At 47.9% G+C, this 21,501-nt stretch overlaps 1 protein-coding gene across 4 annotated transcripts in view; it reads left to right on the top strand.

Moving 5' to 3' along the window:
* Positions 1-21,501, top strand: part of LOC121571027 (protocadherin-7) — a 189,945-nt gene that overhangs the window by 5,828 nt on the left and 162,616 nt on the right. The gene's annotated exons all lie outside the window — the stretch shown is intronic.

Here is a 21,501-nt window from a genome sequence, read left to right as displayed (position 1 = left end):
ACGCACACACGCACGCACGCACGCACACACGCACACACACACACACACACACACACACACACACACACACACACACACACACACACACACACACTCTCTCTCTCTCTCTCTCTCTATCTCTATCTCACAGTATCTCTCCCTTTCCCCTTTCTCTAAAGCCTCCTCCTCTCCCAACCCATCTCTCTCTCTCCTCTCCTCTACCTCTCACCACCAAACCAATCTCTACCCCCTCTCTCCTCTCCTCCAAATCATTGCTCTCAAATGTTTTTTGCTCTTTTCCTCGCCTGTCTTTTTTTCTTGCAGTCTCTTTTCTTTTTAATCTCCTCTACTCCATTCCCCTCTCATTTCTCGCTCTCCCTCTCCCTCTCCTTTACGCTCTCTTTTTTTCCCCTACTGTCTCTAGCAGCTTCTAAAGTGCTGTATTCAGTGGGTTGGTTTCTCAGAGTGTGAGGAGTGCTGTTGCTTACGGATGTCTCATCCATAATTAACAGGCCACTCTATTCGCTGCCGTTGCGGCAGGAGCCATGTATTGTATGTCGCTAGCTGTGCTACAGCCCTTTTATATAATCATTTATAAACTTTCTTTTTTATTCTGCGCGCTCGCTTTATTTATTTTTTTGATAGACAAGTCCGTTTGTTTGAATATTCCGACACAGACACAAAACACACCGGGGGGTGTTGAGGGATTGTTGACTCTCTCCTCACCACCGGAATGTTGCAACTATCACTTCTTAAGTATTCTTTTCACCCTTCTCCATTCTCCATCATGGTTGGTGTGAATGTAACTCCCACTGGCTAATACAATAGAAGTGTGGCCTGGTCTCTTTGGTTTATTAAATACTGTCAGCAGCAGTGGTCACTGTAGCTTAATTTTACACATTAGCCACCAGACAGACACTATATGGCCAAAAGTATGTGGACCCCCCTTCAAATTAGTGGATTCGGCTATTTCAGCCACACCCGTTGCTGACAGATGTATAAAATCGAGCACACAACCATGCAATCTCCATAGACAAACACTGGCAGTAGAATGGCCTTAATGAAGAGCTCAGTGACTTTCAACGTGGCACCGTCATAGGATGCTAACTTTCCAACAAGTCAGTTCGTCAAATTTCTGCCCTGCTAGAGCTGCCCCGGTCAACTGTAAGTGCTGTTATTGTGAAGCGGAAACGTCTAAGTGCAACAACGGCTCAGCCGCAAAGTGGTAGGCCACACAAGCTCACAGAATGGGACCGCCGAGTGCTGAAGCGCGTAGGGTGTAAAAATAGTATGTCCTCGTCTGTCCTCTGTCCTTGTCTGTCCGAGTTCCAAACTGCCTCTGAAAGCAAGTCAGCACAATAACTGTCGGGAACTTCATGAAATGGGTTTCCATGGCCGAGCAGCTGCACACAATCCTAAGATCACCATGCGCAATGCCAAGTGTCGGCTGGAGTGGTGTAAAACGTACCGCCTTTGGACTCTGGAGCAGTGGAAACTCATTCTCTGGAGTGATAAATCACGCTTCACCATCTGGCAGTCCGACAGACAAATCTGGGTTTGGCGGATACCAGGAGAACACTACCTGCCCGAATGCATAGTGCCAACTGTAACGTTTGGTGGAGGAGGAATAATGGCCTGGGGCTGTTTTTCATGGTTCGTGCTAGGCCCCTTTGTTCCAGTGAAGGGAAATCTTAACGCTACAGCATACAATGACATTCTATACGATTCTGTGCTTCCAACTTTGTGGCAACAGTTTGGGGAAGGCCCTTTCCTGTTTCAGCATGATAATGCCCCCGTGCACAAAGAGAGGTCCATACAGAAATGGTTTGTTGAAATCAGTGTGGAAGAACTTGACTGGCCTGCACAGAGCCCTGACCCCATCGAACACCTTTGTGATGAATTGGAATGCCGACTGCGAGCCAGGCCTAATCGCCCAACATCAGTGCCCAACCTCACTAATGGTCTTGTGGCTGAATGGAAGCAAGTCCTGTTATAGCAGCAAAGGGGGGACCAACACCATTTTAATGCCCATGATTTTGGAATGAGATGTTCGACTTTTGGCCATGTAGTGTATAGAATATTCTCAAACAGATTAGTTAGATTAGTTAACAGTTAGATTCCCCTACGTACTTGTCAAACGTTGATTCCCCTACATACTTGTCAAACGTTCACTGTTGACACTTTCCGTTGAGGTGAAGGGGAACTGAGTTAATGGCTGCACAAACTGTCTCCTGAGGTTAAGTTAATTGCCGGGAATGGCCCTTGGCGTAGTTATGTAGTTATGTGCCTCAATTATGGCATCAAGTGGTCATGTCTTTATTAAGATCACAGAGTGGAAGTCATGCTCTTGCTGTTTAGGCTAAACACTCTGGGTTTTAGGTAAAGGCCCCCCTTCAGTTGAGGTCATAACGTGTAAGAAAATGCATAAGGATTCTCATTAGCTGGGAATAGAATTAAACATAGACATATAATGACTAGATTCTATTTCTGTGGAATTAAACGTTTTCTTTTTTTCACAAGTTTGTCTTGTCTGTCTCTGTTGTTGCTATGGTTTTGCATGCATAGCCGATGGGAGGTTGGATTAGGGATAAGGTTTCATGTCTGATTGTCGAGAATTTAACAGCAGATCACATCGTATCGCGACTGATAGAGACGGGGGTAATCCCCAATGTCAAATTGATCACATTAGATTTGGAAATTGCTATTCAAAACAAATCAGATTTCACCCCTGTTATTGAATTTACAGTGGCAAGAAATCCAAAATGCAATGCAATCTATGATATTTAAGTCTAAATGAGGTTAAAACCTTTTGATGGGATTAGCGGGTCTCTCTGACTCACAAACACCCTCTGACTTTTTTTCTCTCTTTCTCTCTCCGTCTTTCCCTCTACTTTCTCCTCTCTCTGTCTGTCTGTCTCTCTCTCTCTCTCTCTCTCTCTCTCTCTCTCTCTCTCTCTCTCTCTCTCTCTCTCTCTCTCTCTCTCTCTCTCTCTCTCTCTCTCTCTCTCTCTCTCTCTCTCTCTCTCTCTCTCTCTCTCTCTCTCTCTCTCTCTCTCTCTCTCTCTCTCCCCATAGAAATAGAGACGGGCACAAGAGAGAGAGAGAGAGAGAGAGAGAGAGAGAGAGAGAAAGAGAGCCCTGTTTGCGGTACACAGAATGGTCTACTGTTTCACAGGGGACTTGGGGGGGAGGTAGAGGAGAGTCACATTGACTGTGAGTCTCTACTGCGGTATCAGGTTCCTCCTAGTTCTCCTTCCACCTTATCCTTCACCTACCTAATCTCACAATAACTACCGCACAGGCAGCAGCCCGGTTCAGGCTCAGTCTCCAAGCAGGTAACCAGGCAACCGGCAGAGTTTAGCGGGCGAGGCGAAGCCTCCTCTTTTACTCATTAGTCATTAAGCCAGGGGAGCGTAGAGTGAGAAGCCAGCATGTCACTGAGCAGCTGTCGAGAGTTAGAACAGGAAGGTGATGTACCTGACATTTCAGCCCCTCCTGGAACTCCACAGACTGGATTCGGGCCTGTTTTTTTGTTCTCTTTCTTCCTTTGTAGGCCTACTGCGACATTGTTCTCATTTGTCATGTTTCCCTAGCTAAGTCCCTGTGTTGAACAGTGCTTCAGTTGATAATCGTCATACTCTCAAGTACCAAATGCTTAAAGTTAAATTATTGGCTAAGATAAGATATAAAAGAGAATAGCTCACCTGTCCTATCCAAAGACACACTGTTTACTGTTGAAGTAACTCAACAGGCATTTTTTAACAGGGTCATTTAAAAGAAGGAAATGCCATATCCAGGTGGATCCTAGTATTAAGTCTTGTAAACAATAAGAGAACTGAGGCAGGTTGTAATCCTATTCCTCTGTCTCCCCTCAGGGCATGTATAAAGCTCAGATCACTGGGTCAGCTGAGGCTGCCTCCCAGGTTAGGGTTGGTCCAGCAGGAATGGACTTTTCCCCGTTGTCCTCACCACCGTCTCCTGCCTCAGCTCAGTTCTCTTAGCACAGCTGTTGCTCCTATCCTATCCTCCACCTCCCTTCCCCTCCCCTCCTGTCCCTTCCCCTCCGTCCCTCCCATCCCATCCCCTCCCCTCCTGTCCCTTCCCCTCCCCTCCGTCCCTCCCGTCCCTTCCCATCCCATCCCATCCCATCCCATCCCCTCCCCTCCGTCCCCTCCCCTCCCCTCCCTCCCTCCCCTTCCCTCCCCCTCCCCTCCGTCCCTCCCATCCCATCCCATTCCATCCCCCCTCCCCGTCCCTTCCCTTCCCTTCCCTTCCCCTCCCCTCCGTTCCTCCCATCTCATCCCCTCCCCTCCCCTCCCCTCCCCCTCCCCTCCCCTCCCCTCACGTCCCTTCCCCTCCCCTCCGTCCCATCCCAATCCATCCACCCCCTCCCGTCCCTTCCCTCCCCTCTCCTCCGTCCCATCCCATCCCATCCCCTCCCCTCTGTCCCCTCCCATCCCATCCCATCCCCTCCCCTCCCTCCTGTCCCTTCCCCTCCGTCCCTCCCATCCCATCCCCTCCCCTCCCTCCGTCCCTCCCCTCCCGTCCCTTCCCCTCCCCTCCGTCCCTCCCATCCCATCCCATCCCATCCCATCCCCTCCCCTCCCTCCCGTCCCTTCCCCTCCCTCTGTCCCATCCCATCCCCTCCCCTCCGTCCCTCACAGCCTATCTCATCCCCTCCCCTACCGTCCCCTCCCCTCCCATCCTCCGACCTATCAAGCCCCAGCTTACCTCATTTACAAAGGACCCATGTTCCCTTCTCGCCACAGTATTTCAAACAAACAACATCGCCATGCAAATAGGGGTCATTCTGTCTGTGTTCGCCGGCCAAACACACACACACACACACACACACACACACACACACACACGGATGTGACAAGCTTTTTGCACTCTCGGTCCGGCGAGATCACAAAACCAATATGGAAAACCCTCCATTTGCCTGGAGGCTAATTTGTTTTACCCAAAAAACTATTGTAGCTACTTAAACACTTTTGAGAAGCCACAATTGACCTCATTTGTTTTGCTGCCCCCTCCGTGAACCTTAGTTGTTGCCGTCGACTACCCTTGCATGTTTGTAAATAGTCTACGGCCTATATCTAAATAAACAGCTGCAAACAGGCGACCTATGTCTACTGCAAACGTATGTTTCTTTGTCCTTTATCCCCATAGTGACCCTATGGTACACTGTTCCCTCTTTGTGTATCAACTCAGGGTTGTCCTTCCATCTTGTTGGTTCTGATTCTATCTGGGTCAAATGGGTTGAGGGAGGCACACAGTTTTGGTCAGGTTGACTCCCCTGTGGACACTGATACGGGTCGACTGAGAGACTGACTCGAGGCTGGACTGGAGAGAAAACATTGGTCACTGTGGACGTCATGGCCGTTACAGGATGCAAATCGCTCTGCTGATAATTGCAGTTTTGTTTATCTTCTATATGTTAATCCCATGCGGATCATGCAAGTTGAGTAGTTACTGTACACTGTGGAGTTACTGTATGTGTTCAGCATGGGTGTTCGCGAATCATAGTCATTTCCCATACAGGGATTACATTTTTTTTTTGGGCAGGACAAGGTAGAATGGATTATGTTATTGGCACAGTATAGACACTAAAAGAAGATAATCACGGATGACTGACATAACATTACCGAAGCAGCATCGGTTTGCCTGGGAATCATGAAGTACTGTATATGCACAGGGAACAGATTTGGTGTTGAGAGAAGATAAAGATGGTGCAGTATGAGATCAGCTGGTTGGTTTATCACTTTCTTATTATTAGTAATAAGCACTGTGGTGCTGTGTGTTTACTGTCGTGCCGACTGACGCTAATTTGATCAAATCTTTCTCGGGTGGCTTAATTTACTTTATTATGATCAGAGAGAGAGACAGAGAGAGAGAGAGAGAGAGAGAGAGAGAGAGAGAGAGAGAGAGAGAGAGAGAGAGAGAGAGAGAGAGAGAGAGAGAGAGAGAGAGAGAGAGAGAGAGAGAGAGAGAGAGAGAGAGAGAGAGAGAGAGAGAGAGAGAGAGAGAGAGAGAGAGAGAGAGAGAGAGAGAGTGAGAGAGAGAGAGAGAGGAAGCACACTAACCCCTACTCAATACTGAATATGTTGAATTCTGTCTGACTAATTGTTCGACTACTGGTTGGATGACCAGGTTGAGTGCATGACAATGTACATAACATTCCTTTAGATGTGACATACGTGGGATTATACCTAATGTATTTCAGTGGCTTTGAATGAGCTCCACTGACTACCTGACCTGGAAAATATTGCGAAGGCCAGGCTTTTCTAAGGCAAGGGTTTTCTCAGAAATCAGTCACAGTTGAAGGAGGCCTTGAGCGATGTCTCTCTCTCTCTCTCTCTCTTTATCTCCTACTCGCTTTCCATTCTCTTTCTGTGTTCGTCTCTCTCCTTCTCTCGCTCCGAGTGTACATCTGCCGTTATGGCCGTTAGCTGGGTATGAATGTAAATAGTCATGATTGAATTGGGAGCAGGCCAGATGCATCCTTAACATTTGTCATGACAACACAATAAAATGAGGCTTGATTGCTCACCAGCGCGCCGTCTGATGGGAAGTGGAAGTGTCGGCGAAGTCCCCTTCTTTCTGAGCACACTTTTCGATTGTATGACATCGGATATTGAATTTCATTTTCTATGAAGCGCTCTCACATTAGATCTATCTGGAAAATACTGATTTGAAGGTAATCCTTCCCTTTTACCAGTATAAATTCATGCACTTGATGTTGCTGTGGCAGTGGAGGCGACAGCAAGGGGAAAGCCTAGCTCTCGAGATGTTTTGAATTCCGTTTTTTTGTCTGTGGGCTTTTGTAAATACCTGATAGGGGCCCACCGAATGTCGCTGAAAGCTTCATTCCTATTGTTGGTATGTCCTATTGTGGCTGTCCCTCCTCCATCCAGTTTGTCTTCAAGCAACAGCCCCAGTAACTCTGAACATCACTTAGCATCACTGCTTGTAGAGCTCAGGGGAATAGTTCGCTGTCAACATGGGGGGATCACAACAGGGATCATACTGTAGCTACTTGGGATTGTCTGTCTTTGATTTTAATGGGGCAACAACAGAGTAGTTTCTGCTCTTCATAAACATTGCACGGCCCACTGAGGCTTTCCCGTGATGACACTATGTTGACTAGAAAAAGGTCACGGCATATTTATGTGTCAGTGTTTCCCCTAGGATATTTTTCAGCAGTGGTGGCAAGGGTAGCCGGGGTTGGTCGTGGGGGTGCTATAGCTTGGAAAATAAATAAATGTGACTCTGGATGACAACATAATGATGTTTGTTTCCAACATTAGGGCTGTTTTCCTAAAATGAAATGAAATCCGCTTCGTGTTTTGTTTCCTGTCCATGATACGGAGGAGTATCACAATACTGTTTTTAATGGATTTATATGTTTTTAGATCTGCTAGTTCTCTACTAGCTCTCTACTAGTTATCTACTAGTTCTCTACTAGTTCTCTACTAGTTCTCTACTAGTTATCTGCTAGTTCTCTGCTAGTTCTCTACTAGTTATCTGCTAGTTCTCTACTAGGTCTCTACTAGCTATCTGCTAGTTCTCCACTAGTTCTCTACTAGTTCTCTGCTAGCTCTCTACTAGTTATCTACTAGTTCTCTACTAGTTCTCTACTAGTTCTCTGCTAGTTCTCTACTAGTTCTCTGCTAGTTCTCTACTAGTTCTCTGCTAGTTCTCTACTAGTTATCTGCTAGTTCTCTACTAGTTATCTGCTAGTTCTCTACTAGGTCTCTACTAGCTATCTGCTAGTTCTTTACTAGTTCTCTACTAGTTATCTACTTGTTCTCTGCTAGCTCTCTACTAGTTATCTACTAGTTCTCTACTAGTTCTCTACTAGTTCTCTGCTAGTTCTCCACTAGTTCTCTGCTAGCTCTCTACTAGTTATCTACTAGTTCTCTACTAGTTCTCTACTAGTTCTCTACTAGTTCTCTACTAGCTCTCTACTAGTTATCTACTAGTTCTCTACTAGTTCTCTACTAGTTCTCTACTAGTTCTCTGCTAGTTCTCTACTAGTTCTCTGCTAGTTCTCTACTAGTTATCTGATAGTTCTCTACTAGTTATCTGCTAGTTCTCTACTAGGTCTCTACTAGCTATCTGCTAGTTCTTTACTAGTTCTCTACTAGTTCTCTACTTGTTCTCTGCTAGTTCTCTACTAGTTCTCTACTAGTTCTCTACTATTTCTCTGCTAGTTTTCTGCTAGTTTTCTACTAGTTCTCTGCTAGTTATCTGCTAGTTCTCTACTAGTTCTCTACTAGTTCTCTGCTAGTTCTCTGCTAGTTCTCTACTAGTTTTCTACTAGTTCTCTACTGGTTCTCTACTAGTGTGTGTGTGTGAGGGATGCACGACTCACAGCGTGGGCAGATGAATCACTTTCTGTCATCGGTGCTCACATGGGTGCCAGAGTGTCAAGGGAACTGCCAAAGGGTCCGTGGCCCTAGACTAGGCCTATTTAAACCACCTCCAACGAGCAGCGCTGTCACAAATCCTTCATGACAGTGAGAAAAAGAGGCATAAACAGCTGACACTCTGCCCCATAATTCAGCCTTTAGTGGCACCTGTCACCATCGGCGAGACCAATCCCATCGCTCGTTAGTGAGATTTGAACTTGTTTATGAAGAGGAGATGGCTAGCAGGGGAGAACAAAATAGGTTGACAGACATGTGGTTTGAAAGACAGACAAAGGGAAGTGAGATGAGCACAAACAAAAAAATATATTTTCATGTGTCTGTCACAAATGTCAGATAAGTAATTTGTCTCTATTTCACGATAGTTTGTGATAGCGGGTTGATGTTTGAATGGTGCCTGGGTGCTGACAGAGGGAAAAGTAGTTCAGCTCTGTGATCTGATGTGGTTTAGTACATACCACCTTCACCCCAGGGCCAGAATCTGACAAACACACACACACACACAGGCTCACAGAGAGAAGTATATACACACAGGCACTCACACACACACACACACACACACACACACAGGCTGACAGAGAGAAGTATATACACACAGGCACGCACACACACACACACACACACACAGGCTCACAGAGAGAAGTATATACACACAGACATGCACACACACACACACACACACACACAGTTACACACACACACATACACACACACACACACACACACACACACACACATACACACACACACACACACACACACACACACAGGCTCACAGAGAGAAGTATATACACACAGGCACGCACACACAAACACACACACACACAGGCTCACAGAGAGAAGTATATACACACAGGCACGCACACACACACACACACACACACACACACACACACACACACACACACACACACACACACACACACACACACACACACACACACACACACACACACACACACACACAAGGCTCACAGAGAGAAGTATATACACACAGGCACGCACACACACACACACACACACACACACACACACACACACACACACACACAGTTACACACACACACATACACACACACACACACACATACACACACACACACAGACACACACACACAGGCTCACAGAGAGAAGTATATACACACAGGCACGCACACACACACACACACACACACACACACACACACACACACACACACACACACACACACACACACACACACACACACACACACACACAGGCTCACAGAGAGAAGTATATACACACAGGCACGCACACACACACACACACACACACACACACACACACACACAGTTACACACACACACATACACACACACACACACACACACACAGGCACGTACGCACACACACACATATACACACACAGGCGCGCACGCACACACACACATACACACACACACACAGACACACACACACACACACAAACACACACAAACACACACTCACAACCTGCTCCTTTGGCACCAAATTCTCATTCATCTCTTGCTACGGAGTGGCTGTTGAAATATTAAGATAATATGAAGATCTCTTGACTGCATAAGTAGGATTAAGAATCAGCCAAGATAAATAATTGTCACGAGTTACAAAGCCAGAACCCAGAAGCAGACCAGGACAAGGTAAGTTGAAACGAAGGTGAGTGTTTATTTACAAATTCAAGAGTGATGCTGAATAATCCAGGGAACAGAGCGGGCGGCGTTGATTAGTTGTTGGGGGTGCAGTGGTTGATCCCGTCATGGCTCGGCAGCCGCCGACCACCAGGCAGAGGTTGGATGAAGGCTCCGGACGAGTGACTGCAGATGGAACAAAACGGAGGTAAGTAAACAACAAACCAACAAGGTGCAAAAACAACAAAACTACCGCTAGAGGCTCTAAGACTGATACTCTGGTAAACCTACTGTTCATGGCTAACGATCCGGCAGGGAATGGATGTTAGGCCAGAGCCTAAGAAGGGTGATGATCAGGACCAGGTGTGCAGATTGCTGATGGGATGCAGGTGCGGAAATCAAGAGAGCTCCCCGGAGCGTTCCAGAACCCTCGGGAAACTGGAGATCACGAACAGAAAAACTAGTCCACAGACAGGACCCGACTCAGACTGCCGGGATCGTTACAGTACCCCCCTCCGACGAACGCCACCGGGCGGACTCCCGGAGCGCCAGGATGGAGGCGGTAGAAGTCACGGATGAGGTCAGCATCTAGGATCTGTCGCCGCGGAATCCAACTCCTCTCTTCCGGACCATACCCCTCCCAGTCCACGAGATACTGGAAACCCCGGCCCCGCCGTCTGGAATCCATAATGCGTCGCACCGTGTAGGCAGGACCACCTCCGATCATCCGAGGAGGAGGAGGAGGAGGCGGAGGAGGCAACAGAGGACTGAGGAAAACAGGCTTGAGGCAGGAGACATGAAAGGTGGGATGGACTCTGAGCGTCCTCGGGAGTTTGAGTCGAACTGCCACCGGATTGATCACCTTCTCCACCACAAACGGACCAATGAACTTCGGTAACAACTTCCTAGACTCAGTCCGTAAAGGAAGATCCCCGTGTGGCCAACCAGACCCTATCTCCGATGGTATAGGTGGGAGCGGGGATCCGGCGACGATTCGCCTGGAGCTGATACCGGTCCGAAACTCTAAGGAGTGCCTTTCTGGCCCGATGCCAGGTCCGGTGGCAACGACGAATATGGGCCTGAACAGAAGGCACTGAGAGCTCCTTCTCCTGAGAAGGGAACAAGGGAGGTTGGTAGCCATACAGGCACTGGAAGGGAGACATCCCAGTGGCAGATGTAGGGAGAGTATTGTGGGCATACTCAACCCAAGGCAACTGAGAGACCCAGGAGGTGGGGTTGGAAGAGGCCAGGCAGCGTAGCGTGGATTCCATCTTCTGGTTGGCTCTCTCCGCCTGACCATTAGATTGGGGGTGAAAACCAGATGTGAGACTGACTGTAGCTCCAATGGCCAAACAGAAGGACTTCCAGACAGCAGAGGTAAACTGAGGGCCACGGTCGGAAACGATATCACTGGGCAACCCGTGGACCCTGAAAACCTCCCTAACCAGGATCTCGGACGTCTCCGAGGCAGAGGGAAGCTTGGCAATTGGCACAAAGTGGGCGAACTTGCTGAATCTGTCCACGATAGTCAGAACGACCGTGTTCCCCTCAGAAGCGGGCAACCCAGTGACAAAGTCCAGGGCCAGATGCGACCATGGTCGCCGGGGAATAGGAAGGGGGTGAAGTAGTCCAGAGCTGGGCCGATTGGTACCCTTATTCTGCGCACACACTGGACAGGCAGCAACATAACCCCGAGTATCCTCGGCCATGGCAGGCCACCAAAAACGCTCTGCGAAGAAACGCCATCGTCCGAGCCACGCCAGGGTGACAAGCCATCTTGCTGGCGTGGGACCATTTGAGACCGCAGGGACGAACCGACTCAGGCACAAACAACCGACCGGGTGGACCGTTACCGGGACCGGGCTGCGTCCGAAGAGCCGCCATCACCTCCTCCTCAATCTTCCACCTAACAGCTCCCACGACGCAGTTCCGGGGGAGAATTGTCTCGGTCTTGGACCCACTCTCCTCCGTCTTGGAGAACATCCGAGACAAGGCGTCCGCCTTGCCATTCTTAGATCCAGGTCGGAACGTCAGGGAAAAATTGAATCGTCCGAAAAACAACGACTCACCTGGCCTGGACGGGAGTTGAGACGTCTAGCCGATTGCACGTAAGCAAGATTCTTGTGGTCAGTCCAGACAATAAACGGTTGCTCCGCCCCCTCCAACCAGTGGCGCCACTCCTCCAAGGCAAGTTTCACCGCGAGAAGCTCCCGGTTACCCACATCGTAATTCCTCTCCGCAGGCGAAAGGCGACGAGAGTAGTAGGCGCAGGGATGGAGTTTACTGTCCGTGGAGCATCGCTGCGACAGGATGGCGCCAACTCCCACATCAGACGCGTCCACTTCAACGACTGAACTGACGGGCCGTGTCCGGTTGAGAGAGAATCGGTGCGTTGGTGAATCGCCTCTTCAAATCCAGAAACGCTCGATCCGCCTCCGGATTCCACTTGAAGCTCCTGATACTGGAAGTCAAGGCAGTTAACGGAGCGGCCACACGGCTGTAATCCCGGATGAATCTGCGGTAGAAATTCGCAAACCCCAAAAATCTCTGGAGCTGCAATCTCGTACCGGGCTGGGCCCATTCCAGAACCGCTCTAACCTTCTCCTGGTCCATCCTAATCTCTCCCCTGGAGATGATGTACCCGAGAAAGGATATCGTGTGGGCGTGAAACTCGCACTTCTCGGCCTTCACGAACAGGCGATTCTCCAACAATCGCTGCAGAACCTGCCGGACATGCTGGACGTGGTCGGAAGGTTCCTTCGAGAAGATCAGAATGTCATCCAGGTAAACAAACACAAAGAGACCGATCATATCTCTCAGGACGTCGTTCACCATACTCTGGAATACCGCTGGAGCATTGGTCAGTCCAAACGGCATCACCTGATACTCGAGTGACCCATCGGTGTATTGAAACCCGTCAACCACTCGTCTCCCTCTCTGATCCGGACCATGTGATACGCATTGCGTAGGTCTAGCTTGGTGAACACCGTAGCACCCTGTAAGGAGTCGAAGGCAGAACTCATCAAGGGCAGGGGATACTTGTTCTTGACCGTGATGTCATTCAACCCCCCGATAATCAATACACGGTCGAAGAGAGCCATCCTTCTTACCCACAAAGAAGAATCCTGCCCCCAGGGGTGATGACGAGGGACGAACGAGACCCGCAGCTAGGGACTCCTTGATGTAGGTCTCCAAAGCCTCACGTTCAGGGCGGGAGATACTGTATAACCTTCCCTTGGGGTAGACAGCTCCAGGGAACAGGTTGATGGCACAATCATATGGTCGGTGGGGAGGGAGTGACAGAGCCTTCTGCTTACTGAACACTTCCCCCAAATCGTGATATGTCTCGGGAACCAGGGACAAATCTGGGGGTTTAGCCTCAATCACCTGACTGGGAACCGAATGGGGACAGGCAGTCTTGAGACAGTTAGCATGACAATCAAGGCTCCAACTCGTTACCTTGCCCGTCACCCAATCGAACGTGGGATTGTGTTCCTTCAGCCAGGGGTATCCAAGGACCAGAGGAACATGGGAAGACGGCAGAATGAAGAATGAAATCATCTCCGAATGATTCCCCGACAACAGCATCTTAACCGGTTCAGTCCTCATCGTGATACGTGCCAGACTACTGCCGTTCAGAGTGGTCGCTTCAATGGCTTCCGGCAATTGCTCCTTGGAAAGCCCCAGCTGTTCCACCAACTCGGCATCAAGAAAGCTTCCATCGGCACCTGAATCGATAAAGCGTTAATCGCTAAGCTCTGATTCCTGTTCACAAGGGTAGCCGGGAAACGGGGTCTGACAGAGGTACTGAGAGGTTGAAACTGGCTCGCTAAAAGTCCTCCCAACTTTAGCGAGCCGGGCAGTTTGACGACCGCCGGGAACAAGTGGAGATGTAATGTCCCGAGCTACCACAGTAGAGGCAGCAGTTGGTCTTACGTCTATGTTGACGCTCCTCCTTGGTTAACCCGTGCCGCCCCACTTGCATGGGTTCAGAATCGGGAGAGAGGACCTCTCCACTAATCCTTTGTGGTGGAGAATGATCGACGGGTTCTGGTCCACCACCCGACCCGACTGGGAACTGAGAAGCTGATCGACTGGACGGACCCCATTGCTTCTCCCTCCTTCGCTCTCGGACTCGATTATCCACCCGAATAGACAAGGCTACCAAGCTGTCCAGGTCACTAGGCTCCGGATAGGAGATCAGCTCATCCTTGAGCTGCTCCGACAGACCCTGGTAAAAGGCCGCTTGCAGAGACTCCTCATTCCACCCACTCTCCACAGCCAACGTCTTGAACTCGATCACGAAGTCGGCCACGCTGCGAGTTCCTTGGTGGAGCGAAAACAGGCGCCTAGCTGCGTCCCTCCCTCGGACGGAATGGTCGAAGAGCTTCCTCATCTCGGCCGTGAACCCCTGGTATGAAGCCATGCAGGGGTCTTGTCGTTCCCAAACGGCTGAAGCCCACTCCAGCGCTCGACCACGCAGCAACTCAATCACAAAGGCTATCCTAGCCTTGTCTGTGGCATAAGAGTAGGGCTGTAGATCGAACACTAACCCACACTGCATAAGGAAAGAACGGCATCTTCCCAGCTCCCCCTCATATTTATCCGGCGTCGGAACCTTGGGCTCACGGAAGGACACCGCTTCAGACGCGGCAGGCGAGATGGGTGAAACCGGTAGTGGATCCTCCACCGGAAACTTGCGCTGGTTCTGGACCTCCGTCAGACCGGTAGAAAGGTTCCGAACTGCCAACGCGATCTCCTGTAGCTCCGTGCTATGATGGCCCAACATCTTCTCCTGATGGGTAATGGCATGGCGAACAGAGTCCAGGTCCGCTGGGTTCATTACTGGCCGGATCGTTCTGTCACGAGTTACAAAGCCAGAACCCAGAAGCAGACCAGGACAAGGTAAGTTGAAACGAAGGTGAGTGTTTATTTACAAATTCAAGAGTGATGCTGAATAATCCAGGGAACAGAGCGGGGCGGCGTTGATTAGTTGTTGGGGGTGCAGTGGTTGATCCCGTCATGGCTCGGCAGCCGCCGACCACCAGGCAGAGGTTGGATGAAGGCTCCGGACGAGTGACTGCAGATGGAACAAAACGGAGGTAAGTAAACAACAAACCAACAAGGTGCAAAAACAACAAAACTACCGCTAGAGGCTCTAAGACTGATACTCTGGTAAACCTACTGTTCATGGCTAACGATCCGGCAGGGAATGGATGTTAGGCCAGAGCCTAAGAAGGGTGATGATCAGGACCAGGTGTGCAGATTGCTGATGGGATGCAGGTGCGGAAATCAAGAGAGCTCCCCGGAGCGTTCCAGAACCCTCGGGAAACTGGAGATCACGAACAGAAAAACTAGTCCACAGACAGGACCCGACTCAGACTGCCGGGATCGTTACAATAATACAGTTTTAACCTCGGCATAGTTGTCCAAAGGATAGCATTTTATTACCAGGCACATCCATTCATATCTAACCTGCTGTCAAAGGGTATAATGGACCTGACTTGACTTGAGAAGGGAAAAGAGGACAACTTGAGAGAGGAAAAGAGGACAACTTGAGAGGGGAAAAGAGGACAACTTGAGAGGGGAAAAGAGGACAACTTGAGAGGGGAAAAGAGGACAACTTGAGAGGCACTACTAGCCCTGTTTGTGGCTCTCTGAGATGATCTCTGTATGAAACAGGAGGTAGTGCTCTCCCCAGCCATCCATCACACCCTGGGTTAGCTGTAGTTTGTGTTGTGTGTGTGTTTAAGACCATTACCGTGTGTGTGTGTGTGCGTGCGTGCGTGCGTGCGTTTGTGCGTGTGTGTGTATGCGTGCGTGCCTGCAGGCTTGAGAGGACAGCAACAGGGGCCTCCACAGTTCAGCCTCTCCATCATCCAGCACACCAAGCACAAACACAGCTACACGCCTGAGAGAATTTCAAAATCCTGTGTGTGCGTGTGTGTTCCTCTCCATGTGTGTGAGCGTGTGTGTGTGTGTGTGTGTGTGTGTGTGCTTGTAATGCTACAGATGTAGGATCTTAATTTGATCACCCTGTTGCAGGAGAACTTTGCCAGAAATGTAAAACGTGTAGTCCATTTGGGCTTTAAAAGGCTTCTTAAGTTTGTAATTTCCACTTTGAGATTTCAGACTTGATTTTCCAACACGGATTTTCCAGCCCTACAAAAATGTCCATTAATTATAATCCATATAATAATTCACATCCGCTGTTGCTGCAGGATTATTTTTCTGTTGTAGCAAACTGGCTCAAATTAAGATCCTACATCTGTATGCAGTTCATTGTTTGTGAGCGGGTGGATTTTCTCATACCCTACATACACACGTGTGACATCCGTGTGACTCACACGCACATGTACCCCTCCCACAGTCCAAACCAATAGACTGAAAAAAAAAGACAAATCCCCACGTAACATGTACAGCAGCAGCAGAAACATTCAATAGACTAGGGTCTGCAGGGCAGGAGAGGCCCTGCTATCGATGAGGCCTTACCTGGGAGAGAGCAGGCTATTAGCCCGGCCCGTTAAATCTTGTCAAACTCTGGAGAAATCTGAAGGCTCAGCTGAAGAATGAAGGTCATGGGCGGCCAGGAGTTCATGAGTGGCCTCACTCGCTGCTATCAAATTAGCTGAAATATGAAGTCCCACAGGCCTTTCAGGAATGCTAATTCTCCTGTTTCCCTCGCTCTTTCTCTCTCTCTCTCTCTCTCTCTCTCTCTCTCTCTCTCTCTCTCTCTCTCTCTCTCTCTCTCTCTCTCTCTCTCTCTCTGTCTCTCACTCTTTATCTATCCTGTAAAGCATTCTAGCTCTCTGTTGCTCTCTCTCTCTCTCTCTCTGTTGCTCTCTGTCTGTCTGTCTCTCTCTCTCTCTCTCTCTCTCTCTCTCTCTCTCTCTCTCTCTCTCTCTCTCTCTCTCTCTCTCTGTCTCTATCCTGTAAAGCATTCTTGCTCACTGTTGCTCTCTCTTTCTCTTTCTCTTTCTCTTTCTCTTTCTCTTTCTTTCTCTCTCTCTCTCTCTCTCTCTCTCTCTCTCTCTCTCTCTCTCTCTCTCTCTCTCTCTCTCTCTCTCTCTCTCTCTCTCTCTCTCTCTCTCTCTCTCTCTCTCTCTCTCTCTCTCTCTCTCTCTCTCTCTCTCTCTCTCTCTCTCCCAGGTCTGGCAGTACTGCTCTAGCAGGTCCAGGCTCTGCTGTAGGCCATGTGCTGTGGCAGGCATAGGTAATCTGCGAAGAGCAGGCATTTAACCTCTGAAATGTGGAGACTAGCATCAGGGGCTGACGAATTTTCTAAAATAGTGGCCAATTCGTTGATGCAAATATTGAAGAGTGCAAGGTTCAGATTGCAACCCTGGCGATGGCCCCACCCCTGGTTAAAGAATTCTGTTCTTTTCTTGCCAATTTCGATGCTCTCTCTCTCGCTCGCTCTGTCTCTCACTTGCTCTCTATCCTGTAAAGCATTCTTTCTCTCTCTATCGTTCTCTCTCTCTCTCTCTCACTCTCTCTCTCTCTCACTCTCTCTCGCACTCTCGCTCTCTGTCTCTCTTGCTACGGTAGCTACCCATTTCATTATGTCATTTAACTAGGACGGTGTGTGTGTACGTTAGCAAGCTAGTCAATCTAGTCTAACAATATCTAACTGTGCAGGCCTTCCCATAGCTCCAGGTTTGTATGTTCTAACCGGCTATAGTGTAGCTTGACTCTAATGATTATTTTAGAAAGACAAATTCGTCGAGCGATGCAAGTTTTAGCCATTTTGATTTGTAGCCTCATTCACAGTTTCTCCTCTTCTCCTCTTCCTTTTCCCACAGATGGGAAAGGGAGTGGGTTGGAGATTGTAATAACTTCTACCACTCTCTCTCTCTCCATCCTCCCTCTATCTCTCTCCATCTTCCCTTTATCTCTCTCCATCCTCCCCCTATCTCTCTCCATCCTCCCTCTATCTTTCTATCCTCCCTCTGTCTCTCTCCATCCTCCCTCTATCTCTCCATCCTGCCTCTATCTCTCTCCATCCTCCCTCTATCTCTCTCCATCTTCCCTTTATCTCTCTCCATCCTGCCTCTATCACTCTCCATCCTCCCTCTATCTCTACCCATCCTCCCCCTATCTCTCTCCATCCTCCCTCTATCTCTCTCCATATTCCCTTTATCTCTCTCCATCCTGCCTCTATCACTCTCCATCCTCCCTCTATCTCTACCCATCCTCCCTCTATCTCTCTCCATCCTCCCTCTATCGCTCTCCATCCTCCCTCTGTCTCTCTCCATCCCCCCTCTCTCTTCAATAATATTCCCCAGTAATAACTACACTCAGTCCGTCAGACTTGACCATAGGTTTCTGAAAGGCAGCCATTTTGGAGAACTAGTCATAGAAGCACTTAGAGTTATAGGGATTAGAAAAATGACCTTTTGTGTTGTTCTTTGGTTATTAAAGGAGAGAACAGAGAATGGAGGGATAACCCAGGTCTGTAGAATGGAGTTTGCTACCATCCTTTAACTTTGGGGTGGGTCCAATGCAACACTTGGGGGACACAATAGCCAATTGTAATTCACTAGACTGGATTCAATAGTGAGAATGCTTTCAGGGTGACAAGAAACACAACTCACTCACGGAGAAATTAGGGAATATTCTTACATTTGCTGCTGTTCGATTTTGGCTTGATGAGGTTTGGGATTCATGGGAAACGGAAGAGCATCAATCAAAATGACTCTTTGTGGGCGATACCGTGACTAGAATAATGAGAAAAAAAAAAAACTCATGCAGTCTGGTAGCCTCTTATGAAGCCTCTTATATAGCCTCTCATACATACTCTTATATAGCCTCTTATATAGCCTCTTAAATAGTATCTTAAATAGCCTCTAATATAGCCTCTTATCTATAACCTTATATAGCCACTTATGCAGCCTCTAATATAGCCTCTTATATAGACTCTTATATAGACTCTTATACTGAATCTATAGACTCTTATATACCCATTCGGAAAGTATTCTGACCGCTTGACTTTTTCCAATTTTTTTCCCCAACCTTATTCTAAAATTGATTAAATTGTTTTTGCCCCCTCATCAATCTACACACAATACCCCATAATGACCATGCAAAAATAGATTTTTTGACATTTTGCAAACATATTAAAAATAAACTACTGAAATATTAGACCCTTTAATCAGTACTTTGTTGAAGCACCTTTGACAGCGATTACAGCCTTGAGTCTTCTCGGGTATGATGCTACAAGCTTGGCACACCTGTATTTGGGGAGTTCCTCCCATTCTTCTCTGCAGATTCTCTCAAGCTCTGTCAGTTTGGATGGAGAGCGTCGCAGCACAGCTATTTTAAGGACTCTCCAGTAGATGTTCGATCGGGTTCAAGTCCGGGCTCTGGCTTGGCCACTCAAGGATATTCAGAGGCTTGTCACAAAGCCACTCCTGCTTTGTCTTAGCTGTGTTCTTATGGTCGTTGTCCTGTTGGAAGGTGAACCTTCGCCCCAGTCTGAGGTCCTGAGTGCTCTGGAGCAGGTTTTCATCAAGGATCTCTCTGTACTCTTTTCCTCGATCCTGACTAGTCTCCCAGTCCCTGTCACTGAAAAACATCCCCACAGAATGATGCTGCCACCACCATGCTTCACTGTAGGGATGGTGCCAGGTTTCCTCCAGACGTGACGCTTGGCATTCAGGCCAAAGAGTTCAATCTTGGTGCCTTTTGGCAAAAACTTCAAGCGGGGTCATGTACCTTTTACTGAGGAGTGGCTTCCGTCTGGCCACTCTACCATAAAGGCCTGATTGGTGGAATGCTGCAGAGATTGTTGCCCAGAGGAACTTTGGAGCTCTGTCAGAGTGACCATTGCGTTCTTGGTCACCTTCCTGACCAAGGCCCTTCTCCCCCGATTGCTCAGTTGGCCCGGCTCTAGGAAGAGTCTTGGTGGTTCCAAACTTCTTCCATTTCAGAATGATGTAGACCACTGTGTTCTTGGGGACCTTCAATGCTGCAGAAATGTGTTGGTACCCTTCCCCAGATCTGTGCCTCGACACAATCCTGTCTCGAAGCTCTACAGGGATTTCCTTTGACCTCATTGTTGGGAACTTATATAGACAGGTGTGTGCCTTTCCAAATCATGTCCAATCAGTTGAATTTACCACAGGTGGACTCCAAATAAGTTGTAGAAATATCTCCACGATGATCAATGGAAACAGAATGCACCTGAGGTCCATTTTGAGTGTCATAGAGAAGGGTCTGAATACTTATGTAAATAAGGTATTTCTGTTTTTTATTTAAACCTATTTTCACTTTGTCATTATGGGGTATTGTGTGTAGATTGATGAGGAAATAAAATAATTCAATCCATTTTAGAATAAGGCTGTAACGTAACAAAATTTGGAAAACGTCACAGGGTCAGAATACTTTCCGAATGCACTTTAGACTCTTATATAGCCTCTTATATAGACTTTATATAGACTCTTATATAGCCTCTTATATAGCCTCTTATGTGGCCTCTTAAATAGCCTCTTATATAGCCTTTTATATAGCCTCTTATATAGACTCTTATATAGCCTCTTATATAGACTTTATATAGCCTCTTATATAGCCTCTTATATAGACTCTTATATAGCCTCTTATATAGCCTCTTAAATAGACTCTTATATATCCTCTTAAAAAGCCTATTATATGGCATTTTATATAGACTCTTATTTTCCCTTAATCTTACATTGCTTTTATTCTTTCATCTTCCTTTCCCTAATAATTTCAAATTTTAATGTGATTCCTAACACATGAAAACATGATATCTCTCTATTATGCTGTATTAATAACAGAAGTCTCAGTGAGTGTGTTGTCCTGCTGAGCACATAAGTACGGGGAAAGAGGATGTCCTGCGGTGAAGCCTCTTATGAACTTACTGTGGGGAGGGAGCTCGTGGTTTTGACAAGGCCATAAGTGCCAGCTCTGAAGACATTTAGCAAGTGTGTCACGGCTAGCATTCGTCACTGGACTACTGTCTGCACGAGTAGATGGCTATAGCCAATGTTGAATCCATCATCACCATTCTTGGCATGTTTCTGGATTATTTGAGTAGAGCTGAGATTACCTTCTTCCTCTGAAGACATTTTAACGATTCGTTTGAAGTTTGCTGTTGCATCTGTTTAAACTTGTATGGACTGTGTTGCTATCCCCCTGCCCTCCCCTTCATTTCTGTTACCCTCGCACGCTGTGTGTGTGACTGTGTGTGTGTGTGACTGTGTGTTTGTGTGACTGTGTGTGTGTGTGTGTGTGTGTGTGTATGACTGTGTGTTTGTGTGACTGTGTGTGTGTGACTGTGTGTGTGTGACTGTGTGTTTGTGTGACTGTGTGTTTGTGTGACTTTGTGTGTGTGTGACTGTGTGTGTGACTGTGTGTGTGTGTGTGTGTGTGTGTGTGTGTGTATGAATGTGTGTTTGTGTGACTGTGTGTGTGTGTGACTGTGTGTGTGTATGCCTGTGTGTTT

Source organism: Coregonus clupeaformis, chromosome 8 (genome assembly GCF_020615455.1).
Source record: "Coregonus clupeaformis isolate EN_2021a chromosome 8, ASM2061545v1, whole genome shotgun sequence".
Classification (NCBI taxonomy): domain Eukaryota; kingdom Metazoa; phylum Chordata; class Actinopteri; order Salmoniformes; family Salmonidae; genus Coregonus; species Coregonus clupeaformis.
This window is presented reverse-complemented; position numbering and strand designations above follow the sequence as displayed.